General features: G+C 47.3%; 1 protein-coding gene and 2 long non-coding RNA genes across 6 annotated transcripts in view; 1 reads left to right on the top strand and 2 right to left on the bottom strand.

Moving 5' to 3' along the window:
• The window catches only part of SPATA13 (spermatogenesis associated 13), a 244,267-nt gene that overhangs the window by 67,589 nt on the left and 157,854 nt on the right, over positions 1 to 18,824 (top strand). The window lies entirely within an intron of this gene.
• LOC146398473 (uncharacterized) lies at positions 1,623 to 5,572 on the bottom strand. Its single transcript, XR_014819028.1, has 2 exons — positions 5,256 to 5,572; positions 1,623 to 5,056 (listed from the first exon to the last, which is right to left on the bottom strand). It is a non-coding gene; the product is annotated as an uncharacterized LOC146398473 (long non-coding RNA).
• LOC146398472 (uncharacterized) lies at positions 9,187 to 15,073 on the bottom strand. Its single transcript, XR_014819025.1, has 2 exons — positions 10,630 to 15,073; positions 9,187 to 9,267 (listed from the first exon to the last, which is right to left on the bottom strand). It is a non-coding gene; the product is annotated as an uncharacterized LOC146398472 (long non-coding RNA).

Raw genomic sequence — 18,824 nt, 5'->3', positions numbered from 1 at the left:
GGGCCTGGCCTCGTATCCCCGACCATCCTGCTCGGCCCCCAGAGTTATTGCAGACTGGTCCCGGCCACTGTGAGCTTCGCTGGAGCTTCCTGGTCCCTGCTCTGGTCCTGTCCCTGGGCCTTACACTCTGAAGGGGCCTCTGTGGCCGGAGCTGTGTGCTGGCTGCCTCCCCCCGGACCACTCCCAGCCCCCAGCCGTCCCTGTCCTTCTGTTTGAAACGGACATGACAGTAATGGCTGTGTGATGTTTTTCGTGTCGACTGCCTGCCACATAGCACTGTAAGAACTTTGTCTGTTTAGCTCACTCCAACCTCACCATACCTGTAGCGGAGGTAACTGTACCAGCTCAGTTGTCATCCTGTCTTACAAGTGAGGGAAGGGAAAGCAGCCTTTTAGTGATTTGCGGAGACGCTTCTCTAAGTGATGGAGCCTGATCTAGTGTGAACTCACGTCTGTGCTCCCGGCCTCCAGGAATGACACGTGTGATGCTCCCGGCCAGTGCCCAGTGTGCGGGAGGCCCAGGAAGTCACCAGCGCCGTCTCCACGCTGCCTGTCCAGATCACAGCCACCCAGTAGGTGTGCCTTCGTCTATACGGCGTGTTCCTAAATCCATCATCCCATGACCGGTTCACACGGCCTTCCCACCTCAACTTCAAGTCCAAGTCCCTGTTATGTGGGAAGGGGTCAGCCCGGTTTGCTTGCTCCTCCATTCGTCCATCAAGGCACCCATGGAATAAGCACCCTGCATCCCTACCATCCTGGGTTCCGTGGGCACCAGGGTTTGCCAGACAGTCTCTGCCCTTGTGGCATTTACAGTCCAGTGGGGAAAACTACCAAATTGTCACCCCATAAATGTAAAGCTACATGCAGCAAGTGCTTGGAAGGATGGCACAGCACCGGAGGCCTCTCCCCGGACTGGATGCAACCAGAGGATCAGGGAGGGCTTCCCGGAGGAAGGGACGTTCACTTGAGAACTGAAGGATGAGTCGAGGCCATGGGCGAGGAGCCGGACAGCCTCCCAAGCAGTGGGGGCAGCACGTGCAAAGGCCTTGAGGCAAGAGGGAGCATGACGGGTCGAGGCAGAGGCTCTCCTGCGTATGGTGAGGCTGGAGGTACAAACAGGGACAGACCAGCCTGGCCTTACAATCCACCCAGTGGGTTTATCTCCCCCCCTTTTAGGGCCACACCAGCAGTGCATGGAAGTTCCCAGGTCGAATTGGAGATGTAGCCACTGGGGGGTTGGGGGGTTTTGTTTGCTTTTTTAGGGCCGCATCCGTGGCATGTGGAGGTTCCCAGGCTAGGGGTCGAGTCGGAGTTGCAGCTGCTGGCCTACACCACAGTCACAGCAATGCAGAATCCGAGCTGCCTCTGCGACCCACACCATAGCTCATGGCAATGCTGGATCCTTAATCTACTGAGTGAGGCCAGGGATCAAACCTCATGGACACTAGTCCAGTTCATTACCGCTGAGCTATAACGGGAACTCCCTTGCTTCTGCCTCTTGGGTGAGGATGGGGTTTCTGGGGATATTCGCATGCTGTTTAAATCACAAAATCAACCTGTACCCTCAACCAGCACCTCTCCGAGGATGCTAAGACTTGCAAATTAAGAGCCAACAGCTTCTCTTGCTTAGGGATTGATTTATAGACACGAATGTCTCAAAACAGAAATGACGCCGGCAATGAGAAGTGATGGAATTAAAGTACCAGGCCGAAGGGGGACATTGGGAATTCCGAAAATCTTGCTTCTTGGGGTCCTTATCTTCAGCAGGCCGATCTAAATCCAAACCCCTTTGAACCTCCGAGTTCAGCTTTGCTCTGCAAGCATTCATCGTCCTTACCTGTCTGCAGGTCAAAACCAAAGCATCTACATGAGATTCTTCAAACACACCTGCTGAGTTTTATTGCGAGGGGCGGATTGTTTGGGTGTCCCCGCACGTTGGAAAGTCTCTCGCTGTGGAGTGAATGGACGGTGGCGGGATGGCTGAGGAGCCGGGGACTTGTCAGAAACTAAGGCAGAGAGTTAGATACGCTGCGTGGTCCCTGCTGCTGCTGCCCTGGTCTGCCTCCTTATCTCAAAACGAAGAAAATGCCCCAAGGGCCCAGTCTCACCCATAAATGCAGAGCGGGGCCGGAAGGGACCCATGCACATGTCTGCAGTTGGGGATTTGGGTGCCGTCCCATTCGGGACCCCACTGGCTCTGATGGGCCATCTGTCATTTCAGAAGGTAACGTACCCTCCGGTTTGTGTTGGGTCTGGGGTTTGGCCGACGACGCTGATGTCACAGAATGTCAAGGACACCGAGAGCCTATGACAAGGTGGCCCCACAGCCGTCTCTCTGGTTCCATTGGGCCCAGGGCCCAAGGCACTTGTCAATTTTGAGCTCCGCTCTGTGCTCCATGCGTGGCTAGCAAATCGCCTCATTGGTTGAAGTCTTGTCTCCTTCCAGAGGGTAAAGCGACCTTCCTCAGGGCTGGACCGCAGCCCCAGCACCTCTCCTGATGTCTGCTCATCTCCGAGATGTGCTGGCCCCCTCAGTAAATTCTCAAAAGCCCCTCTGTTATCTGAGGGTCTGCAGCCTCCAGGAAACGAAGGATGAAAGTCCCAGGTGTGCGTGAGTGTGAGCAGGTGTTCATTCAAGCTCCTGTGTCACACGGCTTGTATTCTGGGTGCTGTGCGTAAGTCCTGGGATATAAAGATGAGTTAAAACAGCCCTGACTCTCAGAAAGTGACTGGTGACTCGTTTCAAGTGACTCTATCCAGGAGTTCCCGTTGTGGTGCAGCAGTAACAAACCCAGCTAGTATCCATGAGGACGCGGGTTTGATCCCTGGCTTCACTCAGTGGATCAAGGATCTGGCATTGCTGTGAACTGTGGTGTAGTTCACAGGTCCGGCTCGGATCCTGAGTTGCTGCGGCTGTGGTGCAGGCTGGCAGCTGCAGCTCCCATTCAACCCCTAGCCTGGAATTTCCGTATGCCGCAGGTGTGGCCCTAAAAAGCAAATAAAATAAAATAAAATAAAAAGGTAATTCTACCCAAGTCACACAGTCGAGACCACTTTGGGGGACACGAAGTGAACAGAATGCGTGAACCATGCAGAGTTCACCAGCCGTCTGTACAAAGCCCTTCTCTTTTATTTTGATTTTACTTATTTAACTTTCTGGCCATGCCTGTATCATGTGGAAGTTCCCAGGCCAGAAATGGAAACTACACCATAGCAGTAACTAAAGCCACAACAGTGACAACACTCACGGAGCCACCAGGGAACTCCTCTTGTTTTATTTTGTTCTTTTTTTTCCCCCGATTTATTCCCATTCCCCACTTCCATTAACCCTTTTTCCCTAAGCCCTAGGCTCCATGCCAGCGCCCTGGGCATCTGTCCTTAGATGCAGTGCATCTTTGGAAAACAGAGCGTTGTTTCGTATATGCAGACGTTTAAAATTTCCATCAACAGTACTGTGCTGTGGGTCTCATCCAGAATTAGTTTTTAGAAAATGGCACACCGTTTGCCATGTTTAAAGCCAGCGGGCGCTGCTGGCAGTACCTCTGGTTTCTTCCTTTGCCTGCTTCTCAGCCTTCCACCCGTCCCCTGGTCTCCCCCAGGTTGCCGGCCACGAAGGCTCCCTGGGTCACCTGGGCCTCGTTCTCGGGCTGGGTGCCCCGGGCACTCTGGGATGCTCACCTGTCTTCACCGAGCGCTGCCCTGCTGCTCTCACACAGCCTCGCCATTTGCGTGTTAGCGGGTTGCTCTCTTAACAATCGTGAGCTCCATTGCCATTTATCGAACATCTGCTGTCTGCCCAGATGTGGGTTCCAAAACACGTACATTTTTGCGAGCCATACATCAATGTCTTGCTGACAGGTGGGACTGGGAGATGCAGAAACATTGACTCTTGCGTCCCCACCTCAACCCCGCCCCCACCAGGGAAGCTCAGTGTGACTTGAAAAACAGGTAACTGTAATGTAAGAGGTTTGTTTGATTAAAATAGCATGACTCATATACACAATGGAATACTACTCAGCCATAAAAAAGAACGAAGTAATGCCATTTGCAGCAACATGGAACTAGAGACTCTCATACTGAGTGAAGTCAGAAAGAGAAAGACAAACACCATATGGCATCCCTTCTATCTGGAATCTAATATACGGCACAATGTTGTGAACCTTTCCACAATAAAGAGACTCATGGACTTGGAGAATAGACTTGTGGTTGCCAAGGGGGAGGGGGAGGAAGTTGGGGAGCTTGGGGTTAACAGATACAAAGCATTGCCTTTGGAATGGATAAGCAATGAGATCCTGCTGTATAGCACTGGGGACTGCATCTAGTCACTTGTGATGGAGCATGATGGAGGATGACGTGAGAAAAAGAATACACACACACACACACACACACACACACACACACACACACGGGCATGCGTGCGCGCATGACTGGGTCACTTTGCCATATGGTAGAAAAATCACGAACGCTGTAAACCATCTATGATGGAAAAAATAAAAATCATTACAAACTAGTATGACTCACTGCGATGGGGGGGTAGTCGCCCTGGTGGAACGCTCACATGGAGGTGGATTCGCAGGCTCGGCAGAGTTTTGCCTGGCTCGGGGCACCCAGAGAGCTGTGGAAGTGTTTATGCTCAACTACAGCTTGAAAGACACACAAGCCCTTTGCATCAGTCCCGTGTTAGTACAACAGCACCAAATGCCAAAGCTTCTCGGCCCCACAGCCCTTAAAAATCATGACTCACTACGTTGTACACTGGACACAAAATACTGTACATCAATCGTATCTCGATAAAATTTTTTTTTAAACTTCTCAGTAGTCACAGCGTGGAAGGGCAGTCTTCTCTGGAGACCTCTTTAATCTGTAAGAATAGCATTTTCGTCCAGTTTGTTCTCGGGGCTTTAGAGAATAAATCTGAATGTTCAGTGACTGCAATGGTCCCAGCTCTCTAAGGTGGACCGGAAATGACAGCCTGCACTTCAGGGCGAAAACTGCCTTGTTTGATGAGGAACGTTTAGGGCTGCCAGGATGGGAGAGGCAGTGGTGCTTCCAATCTAAAGAGAAAAAAGCATCGGTGAATATTTGGGGAGCGAGGAAGTTCTGCATCGGCCCATGGAATGCGTCTGGGGACCAGGACAGAGCCAAATGCCCAGCAGCAAACGTGGGTGACACCAGCTCCCCGTGACTGACAGAGGATGCCCTGCCCAGATGCCAGCCCCAAGCCCCACCTCCCGGAACAGAGGGAGAACGGACCTCGGGTCGCCAGCACGTGTGGGGTCAGGGCGGGGGTGGGGCCTGAGCCGATGTGGGCGGGGCCAGTCTCTGGCTGTGGGCGGTGATGGCTCTGCCCTTGCTGGCGGTCGGACCCGTGCTCTGTTCCCTGAGTTTCGGAGGCTGCCTCCCTCATCATTTGCGCAGGGTAACATCCAGGTGTCGGGAGCTCATTTGTAACAGTAACCAGAGTGGATTACAACTGAGCTTTCTGCAGGGGATAATCCAAAGGAGTTACTTTCCTGACCGAAAACCCGCCCTTCCTGGTTTGAAAAGCTGGGTTCAGCCGAATGGTGATTGGACTGAGTCCACCGGCTGCTGTAGAATTTTACAAAGTCTGAATTGCTCCTTTCCTGTCCGCCCCTCCGTCATCCCCGGGCTAACAGCCGCCTCCCCAGCGCAGGGGCTCTCCTGATGCTTTCTGTGAAGTGGGGCAGGGGTCCAGGGACCTGGTTCATGAATTTCTGCAGCCACGTGGGTCACCTGTGCAGTTTGCAAGGGCACCTGCCGGCCACCTGTGTAGCCTGCTCTGAAAACTGAAGGTTTTTCTTGATTTCAATTTAAGATGCGTTTTCCTTCAGCTCCGCCTTCTTGAACAGAGAGAGACAGAGACAGAGAGAGAGAGGACCGTGCCTGGAATTGTAAGGCGCTCTTGCAGCCCTGATCCTAATTATCCCCTGTCACTTAGCAACACGCAGAGGGGAGAAGAAAGGAGCAAGAAACTTCAGTTCACTCGTGGGATGTGGGTGGAAACAAGGGAACAGGCGCCCAGGGGGCCCCCCTCGGGTACAATAAGGGGGGGCGTTTGCTTGGTGGGGAGGGGACTGCGCCCAGACGGCTGCTTTTGAGAAACCAGGGAGAGGAGGCGCTGACCCTCGAGTGATCAAGTGATGGAGAACTCGCTTGCAAGGATGCTTTAAGGTTGGCAGGCTGCGCGGAGAAGGGAATCTGCCTCTTTCACTGTTTGCTTCTAAGTGTGGGCAGCAGCATGGGGCTCCTGACAATGGAATCCGGGGCCCTGAGCACTTTCCACCCCTGCGCCCGCCCCCAGCCCTCTGATCACCGTAACGTCCTCCTTTCAAAACACAAGCAGAACTTTGCTGTCTTGTGTTCTCATGGGAAGAAACACACCCCACAGTTCTTTAGCTGGAGAGGAATGTCTGACTGCCTGGCACCATCAGTGGGGTCTCCAGCACCACTGGGACCTGTGGCCCATTCAACAGTTGTCAGGGCCAGGTTTCAAAGGTCACTTGAACGCTGACCTAAAATCTAGCTGACATGTGACAGCACTTTTCCAGTGGAAAAGGCAGGGCAGGGGCTGGCACCTGGGTGGGCCATCCTCCGCCAGATGCAGGGAGCTGGCGTCACCCGTGTTTGCCGCTGGGCATCTGGCAACACTGGATCCTTATCTCACTGAGCAGAGCTGGAGATCGAACCCTCATCCTCATGGAGACTACATGGAGTTCTTAACCCACTGAGCCCCGACGGGAACTTCCCTTTTCTCTTTCTGAATCACCTCGTACGGCAGTAAGATAGGGACGTCTTTTTAAAACACAAATCTGATCATGTCACTGCCGGGTAATGAATTCTCTTCCTGCAGCAGGGACCCAAACACAAGACCCCACCTTCACGCACCTTGTAACCTAGAGATGGGGGCAGGAAGTAAGGAAAGAAGCTCAGATACTTAGATGGTGGTTTCCGTCACAGAGGAAGCAGACCAGCTGTCCTTACTGGGACGGGCAGGGGTCGTTCCTGTGGGTGGGGGGTGAGGAGGGGGCCCCTGGAAGCCCAGCCCTGTGATCTGAGCTGGAAGCAGCCCCAGGCAGCAGGAACAGGATGTGCAAAAGCCTGAAGGTGGGAAACCGGATGGGGTTTGAGGACTGGAAAAGCAGAGCACTGGAGGGAGACGGGAAACGAGAGGACAGAGCCTGGGGAGCAGGGGTCCCTGGGGTAAGGGTCCGCAGAGCCAGCGCTGCAGAGAGGACTTCTCAGCGGAAGGGGGCCCTCTGCTCAGAGAGAGCTGACCCCAGTGTCCCTGAAGCTGGGGGAGCAGGTGGATTGGGGCAGCGATGGGACCTGTCGCCCAGACAAAGCCTGCATCCCCAGAATTCTCAGCTTGGTTCTTCGATTCGACTCAGTAACAGAATCAAGCCAGTGATCTTAAGAGACACGTGGTTCTTCTAGCTTCTGATGACAGTGGGGTTTAGAAGTGATCGGAAGCCTGCAGTGAGCTTGTCCGTTTCACTTCTGCGAGAGGGGCTGGCAAGCGCCCAAAAGCCTAGTCTGTCAGGGGCCGTTGGTTTAGGCTGGCATTCCCCACTGTTCTCCACAGAACCCGCACCAGTTACACCCCCGCCAGCAGTGCACAGGGGGTCCCACTCCCCCACATCCTCGCCAAAACTTATTATTTCTAGGCTTTTTAATCATCGCCATTCTAACAGGTGTGCAGTGGTATCTCATTGTGGTTTTCATTTACAAATCCCTCCCCATGTGTTGGGTTGAGCAATTTCCACATGCCTGTGGGCCATCTGTATGTCTTCTTTGGAAAAATGTCTATTTAGATTCTCTGTCCACTTTTAAAGTCGATTGTTTGTTTTATGGCTGAGTCATATGGGTTTTCTTTCTTTCTTTTTTAGCATGCTTCAGATGTTAACCCCTGATCAGATAGATGAACTGTAAATAACTTCTTCCGTTCTCTAGGTTGCCTTTTCATGTTGTGGGTGGTTTCCTTTGCTGTGCGTGATCCGCTGTGGAGATCCTTGTGGGATAGGGTGTGAGGTAGGGATTCGACTTCACTCTTTGGCTCGTGGGTATGTAGTTGTTTCAGCATCATTTGATGAGAAAGCTGTCATCCTCATTGAATTGTCCTGGCAGCCTTGTGGAGAAATCAGCTGACCTGGAATGCAAAGGTTTGTTTTTGGAATCTCAATTCTATTCTGTTGATCTGAATATCTACCTACCCCACTGTCCTGCTTATGTTCACTTTTTAGTAAGTTCTGAAATTGGGGAATGTGAGTTTTTTCTCCAACTTTGTTCCTCTGTTCAAGATTTTTTTTTGGCGGGGGGCTTTTCTGGATCTCTTAAGCTTCCATGTTAGCTTTACGATCAGCTTGTCAGGGTCTGCAACAAGGCAGCTGAGATTTTGATAGAAATTCCATTGACTCTGTGGATCGTTTTGAGAGGTATCTTGGGACCATAAAGTCATGGGATAGTTTTCCATTTATTTGATTCTTTAGTTTCTTTCAGGGATGTTTTGTAGCTTTCAGCATGCAAGACGTGCCTCTCTTTTCTTAAATTTCTTTAAATTTATTTCTAAGTATTCTCTTTGATATTATTGTAAAGTGGAATTGTTAATTTATTATTAAACATCACCAGGTCATTGCTGGTGTCTAGAAATAGAATAGATTTTTGTACATTTTTGGATTCTGCAAACTTTTGTATATTTTTGCTCCCTGTAAAACTGCTGATTTTTAGTTAATTCTAACAGGTCTTTGTGGATTCCTTAGGATTTTCAACATAGAGGATCATGCCATCTGCAAACAGATTTAGTTTTACTTTCACATTTGTATGTCTTTATTTCTTTCGTGTGCTTATTTGTCCTGGTTAGAACTCCAGTACCATGTTTAAGTGGCAAAAGCTGGCAAACTTGTTTTGCTCCTAATGCTGGGGAAAACATTCAGTTCCTCACTGGTAAGTACCATGTTAGCTGTGGGTTTTTCAGGTTGGGGAAGTTGCTTTCTATTCCTGGTTTGTTTGAATGTTGTTTTTTTAAATCATGAAATGGTATTGAATTTTATCAAAATCTTTTTTTCTGTACCTATTGCGATGGCTATTATCTTTGTCCCTTAGTCTGTTGATTTTTTTTTAAATCTCTTTTTTTTCTTTTTTAGGGCCACACCCCCATGGCATATGGAGGTTCCCAGGCTAGGGGTCTAATTGGAGCTGTAGCCAGTGGCCTACTCCACAGCCACAGCAATGTCAGATCTTTAACCCACTGAATGAGGCCAAGGATGGAACCTGCATCCTCATGGATGCTAGTTGGGTTCGTTTCCGCTGAGCCATGATGGGAGCTCCTAAAAAATCTTACGTTGACTGATCTTGGGTTGTTAAAGTAACCTTGCGTTCCCTGTATAAATCCCACCTGGTCATGATGTATAATCCTTTTATGTGTTGCTGGGTTTGGTTTGCTAGTGTTTTGTTTCTATTTTTCCATATATGTTCACAGGAGGCCTTGGTCTGTAGTTTTCTGTTCTTGGGATATTTTTATCCAGTTTTGATATCCATGTAATACCAGCTGCCTAAAATGAGCTAGCAGGTGTTTTCTTCTCTTCTTGGAAGAATCTGTGATGCATTGGTGTTAATTCTTCTTTGAACAGGTGGTAGAAATCACCAGTGAAGCCATCTGGTTTTGGGCTTTTGTTTATGGCAATTTTTTTGGTTACTAATTCAAATTCTTTACTTGTATATCTAATAAGATTTTCTATTTCCGAGTTGCCATCGCGGCACAGTGGTTAATGAGTCTGACTAGGAACCACAAGGTTGCGGGTTTGATCCCTGGCCTTGCTCAGTGGGTTAAGGATCCGGCGTTTCTGTGAGCTGTGGTGTGGGTCACAGATGTGGCTTGGATCCCGAGTTGCTGTGGCTCTGGCGTAGGCCAGCAGCAGCAGCTCCGATTGGACCCCTAGCCTGGGAACCTCCATATGCCGCGGGAGCCGCCCTAGAAAAGACAAAAAAAATTTTTTTTCTATTTCTTCTCGAGTCAGTTTTAGTAGTGTGCATCTTTCTAGGAATTTGTCTGCATTATCTGATTTGTTGGTATACAGTTGTTCATGTTATTTCCTTATAACCCTTTTTATTTTATTTCATGTTATTTCCTTATAACCCTTTTTATTTTAGGGATGTCCCCTCTTCCTCAACTTAGTAATTTAATTTGTCTTTATTTTTTTCTTAGTCAGTCTAGCTAAGTTTTGTACATTTTGTTGGTCTTTCAGAGAACTAACTTTTGGTGTTGTTGGCTATCCTCTGTTGTTTTTATATTGCATATTTTTGTTTCTTTTCATTCCAATCTTTATCATTTTTTTCTTTCTGCTTGCTTAGGGTTTAGCTTGCTCTTCTTTCTCTAGTTAGGCCAGGTGTAAGTTTATGTCATTGATTTGAGATATTTCTTTCTTTCTTTTTTTTTCTTTGTCTTTTTGCCTTTTTCTAGGGCGGCTCCCACAGCATATGGAGGTTCCCAGGCTAGGGGTCCAGTCGGAGCTGCTGCTGCTGGCCTATGCCAGAGCCACAGCAACTCGGGATCCAAGCCACATCTGTGAGCTACACCACAGCTCACGGCAACGCCAGATCCTTAACCCACTGAGCAAGGCCAGGGATTGAACCCAAAACCTCATGGTTCCTAGTTGGATTCATTAACCACGGAGCCAGGATGGGAACTCTGAGATATTTCTTTTTCAATAGAGGCAACTATAGCTGTAGATGTCTCTCCAAGCACTATTTTATCTGCATCCTGTAAGTATCAATATCTTCTGTCTTCATTTTCATTCATCTCAGAGTGAAGTTTCCCTTGTGATTTCTTATTTAACCATTGGTTATTTTGAAAGGTGTTTTAAAATTTCCACATATTTTTTATTTCCCCCAATATTTTTCTGTTATCGATTTCTAATTTCTTTTACTTGTGGTCCGGAAACACATTTTGTGTGATTTTACCCCTTTTTCACTTTTGAGGACTGTTTTGTGGACTACCATGTGGTCTATCGTGCAGAATGCTCCATGTGCACTTGAGGAGGAGGTATAGTCTGCTGTTGTTGGGCAGAGTGTCCTATAGACGTGTCTTAGGTCTAATTGGTTTATAATGTTGTTCAACTCTTCCATTGTCTTGTTGCTCTTCTCTCTCGTTATTCTATCCATTAATGACAGTGAGATATTGAAGTTTCCAACTCTTATAGTTTGTCTTTGTCTCCCTTCAGTTCTCTGAGTTTTTGGTCCATGTATTTTGGGGGTTTTGGGATATGCACATATATGTTTACAATTATTATGTCCTTTGATGGTTTGACTCTTTAATCATTTTTTTTTAATGGCTGCACACATGGCATATGGAAATTCCCAGGCCAGGAATTTAATCCGAGCTGCAGCTGTGACCTGCACCATAGCTGTGGCAACACAGGATCCTTTAACCCACTGGGCCGAGGTGGGATTGAACCCACACAGCCTGGATTCTTAATCTACTGCACCACAGCAGGAACTCCTCTTTAGTCATTTTTAAATGCCTTTTTAAATTTCTACTAACAATTTTGTCTTGAAGATTATTTTGTCTAATACTACTATATCCCTCCAGCTCTCTTTTGGGTACTCTTCACATAGAATATCTTATTCTATCCTTCAGTTTTCAGTTTATTTTATCTTTGTAGATAGTATATAGTTGGATCATGGGTTTTTTTTTTTCTTTTTTAAAATCTATGCTACCAATCTCTGCTTTTTGATTGAAATGCATTAATGTTTAATGTAATCACCAACTAGGTAGGATTTACCTCTATCATTTTACTGTTTGTTTTCTGTGTTTCATAGGTCTCACTGTTCTTTTTTTCCTCTATTACTATCTTATTTTGTGTTAAATAAGCATTCTCTAGTATACCATTTTAATTCCTTTGTTTATTTTACTCTACTTTTTAAAAAAGTCATTTTCTTAGTGTTTTCCATGATGATTATAATTCACATCTTAATACAGTCTAGTTTGGATTAATATCAACTTAGTTTTTTTTTTCTTTTCTTTTTTAAGGCTGCTTCTGCAGCATTTGGAAGTTCCCAGGTTAGGGGTTGAATCGGAGCTGCAGCTGCTGGCCTACACCACAGTCACAGCAAGGCCAGATCCAAGCCACGTTTGCAACCTACACCACAACTCGTGGCAATGCCGGATCCCCAACCCACTGAGCAAGACCAGGGACTGAGCATGCATCTTCATGTGTCCTAGTTGGATTCTTAACCCACTAAGCCACAACAGGAACTCCCATACCAACCTAGTTTTAATAGTATAGAAAAATGTTGCTTCCTTTTAGCTCTGTTTACCTGTCCTTCTATTATTGTCATACAGCTTTTATCTTTATACATTATAAGCCCTTCGATATAGTTTTTATAATTATTGCTTTGTGCTGTTGTCCTTTGGATCAGATTGCAGAACAAAATAGTTATTCACAAACACATATTTGTACTATTTTTTGTATGCACCTCTGTAGTTATCTTTATGAGCACGCTTTATTTCTCTGGGTGGAGTCAAGTTACTGTTAGCATCCTTTTGTTTCAGCCTGAATGCCTCCTTCTAGTTTTTCTTCTGACAGTTCTGCTAGTGATTTCTCTCAGTTTTTGTTTACTTGGGGTTATCTTTGTTTCTTTTTTGTGGTTTTTTTTTTTTAAGAATAGTTTTAGTGGCTATAAAATTCTTGTTTGATTGTCTTTTTCTTTCAAAGACCTTTGAATATGTCATCCCACTGCCTTCTGGCTTCCAAGTTTCTGATGAGAAGTAAGCTGTTGATCTTATTCAAGATCCCTTATACGTGATGAGCTGCTTTTCTCTTGCGGCTTTCATGGTTCTCCCTGTCTTTCAACAGTTTTATTTGGTTCTTATCAAGAATTTCCATCTCATTATTAATATTATCTATTTGATGAGACATCATTTTCTTATTTTCTTTTATTTCTTTAGACATGGTCTCCTTTAGTGACTTGAACATATTTATAATAGATGACTTAGAGTCCTTGTTTAGTAAATCTGACATCTGGGCCTCCTCTGGCATAGTTTCTATTAATTACTTTTTTCTGTGCATAGACAACTATACTTTACTTTTACTTTGCATTATCTCACTTTTTTGCTGAAAACTAGATATCTTAAATATTAAATATCCAAATTCCTGTCTCTCTGGGATTTGTTATTGGCAGTGGTGGTGCTGCGGCTGCTGTTTGCTTATTTAGTGACTTTCGTGCACCAGCTTTATAAAGCATGCATTCTTTGTCATTTGCATCTACTGAAGTCTTCTCAGTGGTTGCCTAATGATTGGAGAGAGATTCCCTTAAAGGCACCAAAGGAACAAGTCTCCCAGCCTTTCATGAGCAGCTCTCTCTGTGTGTTGGGGCATGCCTTCAATGTTCCAGGAGTCTGTTTATATTGCTACCTTAGCCGTCTCTTCCTGCTTGTACGTTGTCAACCAGAGGTGAGAGATTAAGCCTTCTAGGATCTTGCTTGGCCATACACACAGCCATGAACATGTGTGTGGCCTCCTATGTAATATGTCACAGCTTTACAAAGCCCCCTGTAGGCATCACATTGCCCAGAATTTCCTTTTAAGTTTGTTCAGCTTCTTGTTAGCTTCAAGCAGCTGCCATGTGTAACAGTTGCCGCTGATTGTGTTTGATAAATGCTTTAGTGATACAGCTTCTTGCTCAGAACTTGCTCTGAAAAAGTTTGAATAAATGCAAACCCTGAGAATGGAGTTTTTTAGGAAAATTTCAAATGAGTTTAAACTGACAGCTTTCTGGGAGTGGCTTTGGGGTATCTCCAGACCCATCCTGACTCTCTTGTGGGCACTCTCCTGGGTATTCTTACCAGGGCACATGGCTGTTGGTTCCCAGGGCTACAGTGGAGTTGGAATTGGCTGGGGAACATGGCAAGTTGAAATGCCACAGAGCTCACTGCTCTGAGGTGCAGTCATATCCTTTGAACAAATAGGCCATAAATTGTTGCAATCCTTTGACTAGTTTACAGAGTTCTGAAAAGGGGGTTTTGACAAATTTTGTCTGTTTCTCATTTTTATGGAGGTTTTTGAAGGTCCTTACTCCACTAATCTGGAAGTGCTTCTCCAATACTGGCCTTTTTTAAGGACTTTTTAGAGATTGTCCCTTTACTCAAGCGGGAAATCAGAGTGGTGTGGTATTTGGGCATCCTGGCAGTCGCCTGAGAGAGGCAGTTTTAGGAAGGGGATGCTTAGTGCTTCTGTGAACAGTTAAAGGCATTAGGAATTTATTTCACTTATTTTTCACCCGCTTTCACTTCCTTTATCACTTCCCTCCTTTCACTCCTTTCACCCCTTTATCACTTCCTTTCTGTTGCACATAATTACTGGATGATCGCAATCAGTATTACCTGAATGATAAGATAATCATTTACATTTTCAAAGTATATGCGTTGCATGAGAGGCAGAATTTTTAAAACAGTGGTGAAAATGAAGTAAGCCCAAATGTTCGGACTACTTCAGAGCTCTTTGGCAAGAGAAAGGCAGCATAGTAACTCTGCCTGCGTCTAAGCTGTTCACTTCCCCACTCAGCCTGGGTGAAGCCCCTTCTCTCTCAGCTCTCACCGTCCACAGCATCATGGAATCCAGCCACACCTGGTTTTATGCTTTCGCTCAGGGACTTTTCCTGGTGAACCTACTGTGTGCCAGGCACGAGGCCAAGCCTTGGAACACAAGAAGGAACAAAGGACACGTAGCCCATGACTCCTAGACCTTATGGCCTTGGGGAAGATACAAATGTTAACCAGATAAGCAGAGACTTGAAAATGATGAGGAGAGCTGTGAAGGAAGAGCAGTGTTACAACTGAAAATCACTGGGAGGACCTAATTTGGACAGGTGTGAGGGGAGTTCCCTGGTGGTCCAGTGGGTTAAGGATCTGTGACTTAGTGGCTTATGTTGTGACTACAGTTGCTCAGATCAGATCACTGTTGTGGCATGGGTTTGATCCCTAGCCCAGGAACTTCTGCATGTAGTGAATGTGGCCAAAAAAAAAAAAAAAAGAAAAAAAAGAAAAAAAAAAAAAAGAATTGATAGATGTGAAGGATTTGTTTTTTCCTATGTGAAAATTTGGGCCCCAAATCAACTTTCCCGGCTCTACTGTTCCTGTGTCTGCACTGTCCCCCTGTGTGCGTAAAAGGGTGAAGTGGAGGTGGAATTAACAGGGCTTCCTGGAGGAAAAATAGGGAGATCGTGGGGTGAGAGGGAGCTGTCCAGGCTCTGGCAGGGGATCTGGCTGGGGGGAGCTGGGCTCACGGTTCTCCCCCATTGACCATTCACACCAAGCTTCGTGCTAGCACCTTCCAACCCTCAATTCACCCTCCCAATAATTTTGCGCGGTAGGTGCTTACATAGGAGAAATTAAATAATTATCCCAAGGTCACGTGGCTAGAAAGTGGTCAGGAAATTCAGAACCTGGTCTGCCACCTCCAGGACATAAAATTCATGGGAAGACTAAAAAACAGTCGAACTGGGGAGAAAAGAGCCAGAGCTCAGTTTTGACTCTACGCCCGACAACCGCTTCCTCCTGGCTCGAGGTTCCGGGAACTGCCAGCAGCAGCAGATGCTATTATTCATCCTTCTGGGTCCCCGCATGAAGTCAGGGTGAGCAACCAGATCAAAAACACCACCGCCACCACCCACAGACCACGATTACAACACAACCAGGAACGAGAGGTCCGTGAACCCAAGCACATGGCGCCAAGCCACCCCAAGAAGCAAGACCTGCATGGAGAGGAGTCAGGGGCTTCAGGACACCTGACCCCCCACCCTGAACCTCAGCATCAGCCACAGGTGGTCAGCAGAAAGCTTGGTGAAAGAGCAGAGAAAATGAGGCGTTCCCCAACGCTGTGCATCTCAGGGCCCCACCCTTGGGAGAAGCCTGGGAGGGAACTCAAACTTGACCATCACGGGGACAATTTGGTTGGAAAGAGAAGGGCCAGACGACAGTGGGGGAGGGGGACAGAGTCAGCAGAGACACCACAAAAGAAACAAGAGCTGCCGTGACCAGGTCCCTCCCGGCAGAGCAGGCTAGGTGATTACACGTGAAAATAGGCCATAGGAGCTCCCGATGTGGCGCAAGGGGATCAGAGGCATCTTGGGAGTGCTGGGACTCGGGTTCGATCCCTGGGCAGCACAGTGGGTCAGGGATCTGGTGTTGCCGCAGCTGCAGCTTAGGTCTCAGCTGCCACTCAGATCTGATCCCGAGCCCGGGAATGGCCAAAAAAGAAAATGGGCCACAGGAAAAACCAAATACAAGTTGTGTGCAAAGGGACCCGAGGAAAGAGCAAGGAGCAAAACGGAAGCCACCATTTCAAAACAGTCTACAAATTTCTTTAATAAAATAATTCAAAACATGAAAGAATGCGAATTAAAATGGAAAACCTCAGAAGTTCCAAAACAGAAAAGAATTAGACATGGAACAAAAAATCATTTCGGAAATGATGATCCCACCAAAAGGAACTTGAAAAGTCAATAAACAAAGCAGACGCTAAGAAAAAGATCTTAAGAAGGAAGCCTTCTTTTTTTCATGCTTTAAAAAGAAATGAAAGGAATGATTTTTTTTTAAAAAAGGGTTTGAGAGGAAGTGACAAATATTTTTAACTAAGCAAAAGAGAGGTCCAGCTTATAAATCTTGAAAATCCCCAAAGAAGAGAAGCACTGAAGGGGAAAAAAACAAATACCAAAAACTATCTTTTAAGAAAAATTTTCTGAAATTAAAAAAAAAAAAAAGTGACACGACTCTTTGACCTTCTGATGTGGCTGGCAAGGTTCTATTTGTTGAGCTGGGTGCTGCTAACAAAAATGTTCATTTTAAAATAGCTCATCAAGGAGTTCCCATCATGGTGCAGCAGAAACGACTCCTCCTAGGTACCGTGAGGTCACGGGTTCGATCCCTGGCCTCGCTCAGTGGGTTAAGGATCCGACGTTGCCATGAGCTGTGGTGTAGGTCACAGATTCTGTTCGGATCTGGCGTTGCTGTGGCTGTGGTGTAGGCTGGCGGCTGTAGCTCTGATTGGACCCCTAGCCTGGGAACCTCCATATGCCATGGGTGTGGCCCTAAAAAGGCAAAAAATAAAATAAAATAAAATAGCTCATTGAGCCATATGTTTGTTTTCTATGGCTTCCCCTAGGTTTCTTTTTTCTTGTCTTTTTAGGGCCACTCCCACGGCCTATGGAGGTTCCCAGGCTAGGGGTCTAATCGGAGCTGTAGCCGCCAGCCTACACCACAGCCCTGCCAGATCCGAGCCGCGTCTGCAACCTACACCACAGCTCACAGCAACGCTGGATCCTTAACCCACTGAGCAAGGGCAGGGACCGAACGCGCAACCTCATGGTTCCTAGTGGGATTCGTTAACCACTGCGCCACGACGGGAACTCCCTAGGTTTCATTTTATAATAAAAGAAAAACGTCTTAAAGAACCTAAGAATACCTCATCAGAGCAGCACGATTCCGCTGACAAGGCAGTCTTGTGATTTACGATATTAAAGTTTCCTTACCAGACCTTTTTACTAAGTGGCGTATGTATCCGCTATCCTCCACTGCGTTCATATTTAACAGAGTTTCATTCTGTTCCAGCCAAGGTCAGCTCTCGAAAGAAGAGGTAAGTAAGTTAGCACTTCTGCTGTCGGCGTGTGCATTTCTTCCTCTTCCACAGCCCACGTGTCTGGAAATGTGCATCGGAGGCCCGGTCCTCCCTCGCTCAGCCCTTTCCAGGAGAACCTGTCGCTTTTGACATTTCTTTGTCCTGTCCGGGAGAACGTTCTGGAAGACACAGGGAGGGGATCATTCTACCTAATCCTCTTTAATATTCACGTATAAGAATGCAGCCTATAGAAGGGTGAAGCCATGAGCCCGAAGTCACAGAGCCAGTTGGAGCAGAGCTGGTGCTGGAGCTCTGATCTTCGAATCCCCTCCTTCTGCTTTCTCTTCAGCAGCCTCTGTCTAGAGTAGGGCAGGCTTTGTCCCCACCCCCCACCCCAAGCTCCCCACTTCTGTGCTGCCCATGCTTCTCACCTTTGTTGATAAGGTTCGCCCTTCTGGGAGTTCCCTGGTAGCTCAGTGGGTTAAGGATCTGGCATTGTTGCTGCGCGGCTCAGGCTTGCTCATTGGCCCAGGAACTTCTGCATGAGGCAGGCATGTCCTAAACACCTCCCAACACCCCCCAAAAAAAATAAACAAAAAGATTCACCCTCCTGCCAAGGACTCCTTGCCTTTGAGCCAGGGTTTTGCTTGACCTTCAAAGGTGCCTCCGTGCATCCTCTTGATATAAATTTCCAGTGGATTTCACAGCCCTGAGAAGGGGAAAAGCATCGACCTGGAGGGCCTGGCGGCATCACGACATGGTTAACTGGAGACAGGGCCGTCCTAAGAGGGCACAGTAACGTGTCGTAACGACGTGCTGGACTCTTTTGAAGGGAAGTTCACATCCCGGTGGCATCAGGAGAAAAGCGTGACTCTTGGTGGCTCTGGCCCTCTCAGTGGCCCTGGCCCCTTGGGCTGCCCCTCTCTTCAGGGTCAGGGGCTCCTGTGCCCACCGGCTCTGTGCCTGCCCCCCCGGGGCTGGCTCCCCATCACGACAGGGACGTCCCTGCTCAAGGCTCCCTCTGTGCCTCAAGTTATCTGATGTCGTTTTAAATTTCAAAAGCCTTTTCCCCTCGGAAAAGACATGCCTATGATAGAAAGCGTGAACCACACGAAGGAAACCATTGCCCACTCTGAACACTCAACTTGGATTTGCTTGCGGCTTCTGTCCCTGTGTGGTCTTCTTCTCCACG

This window comes from Sus scrofa, chromosome 11, assembly GCF_054392235.1.
Source record: "Sus scrofa isolate SSC_HxYL_T2T_F1_AM1 chromosome 11, Sscrofa_HxYL_maternal_Yorkshire_Landrace_v2.0, whole genome shotgun sequence".
NCBI classification, from domain to species: domain Eukaryota; kingdom Metazoa; phylum Chordata; class Mammalia; order Artiodactyla; family Suidae; genus Sus; species Sus scrofa.
The sequence above is the reverse complement of the archived record's forward strand: the minus strand, read 5'-3'. Positions and strand labels throughout refer to the sequence as shown.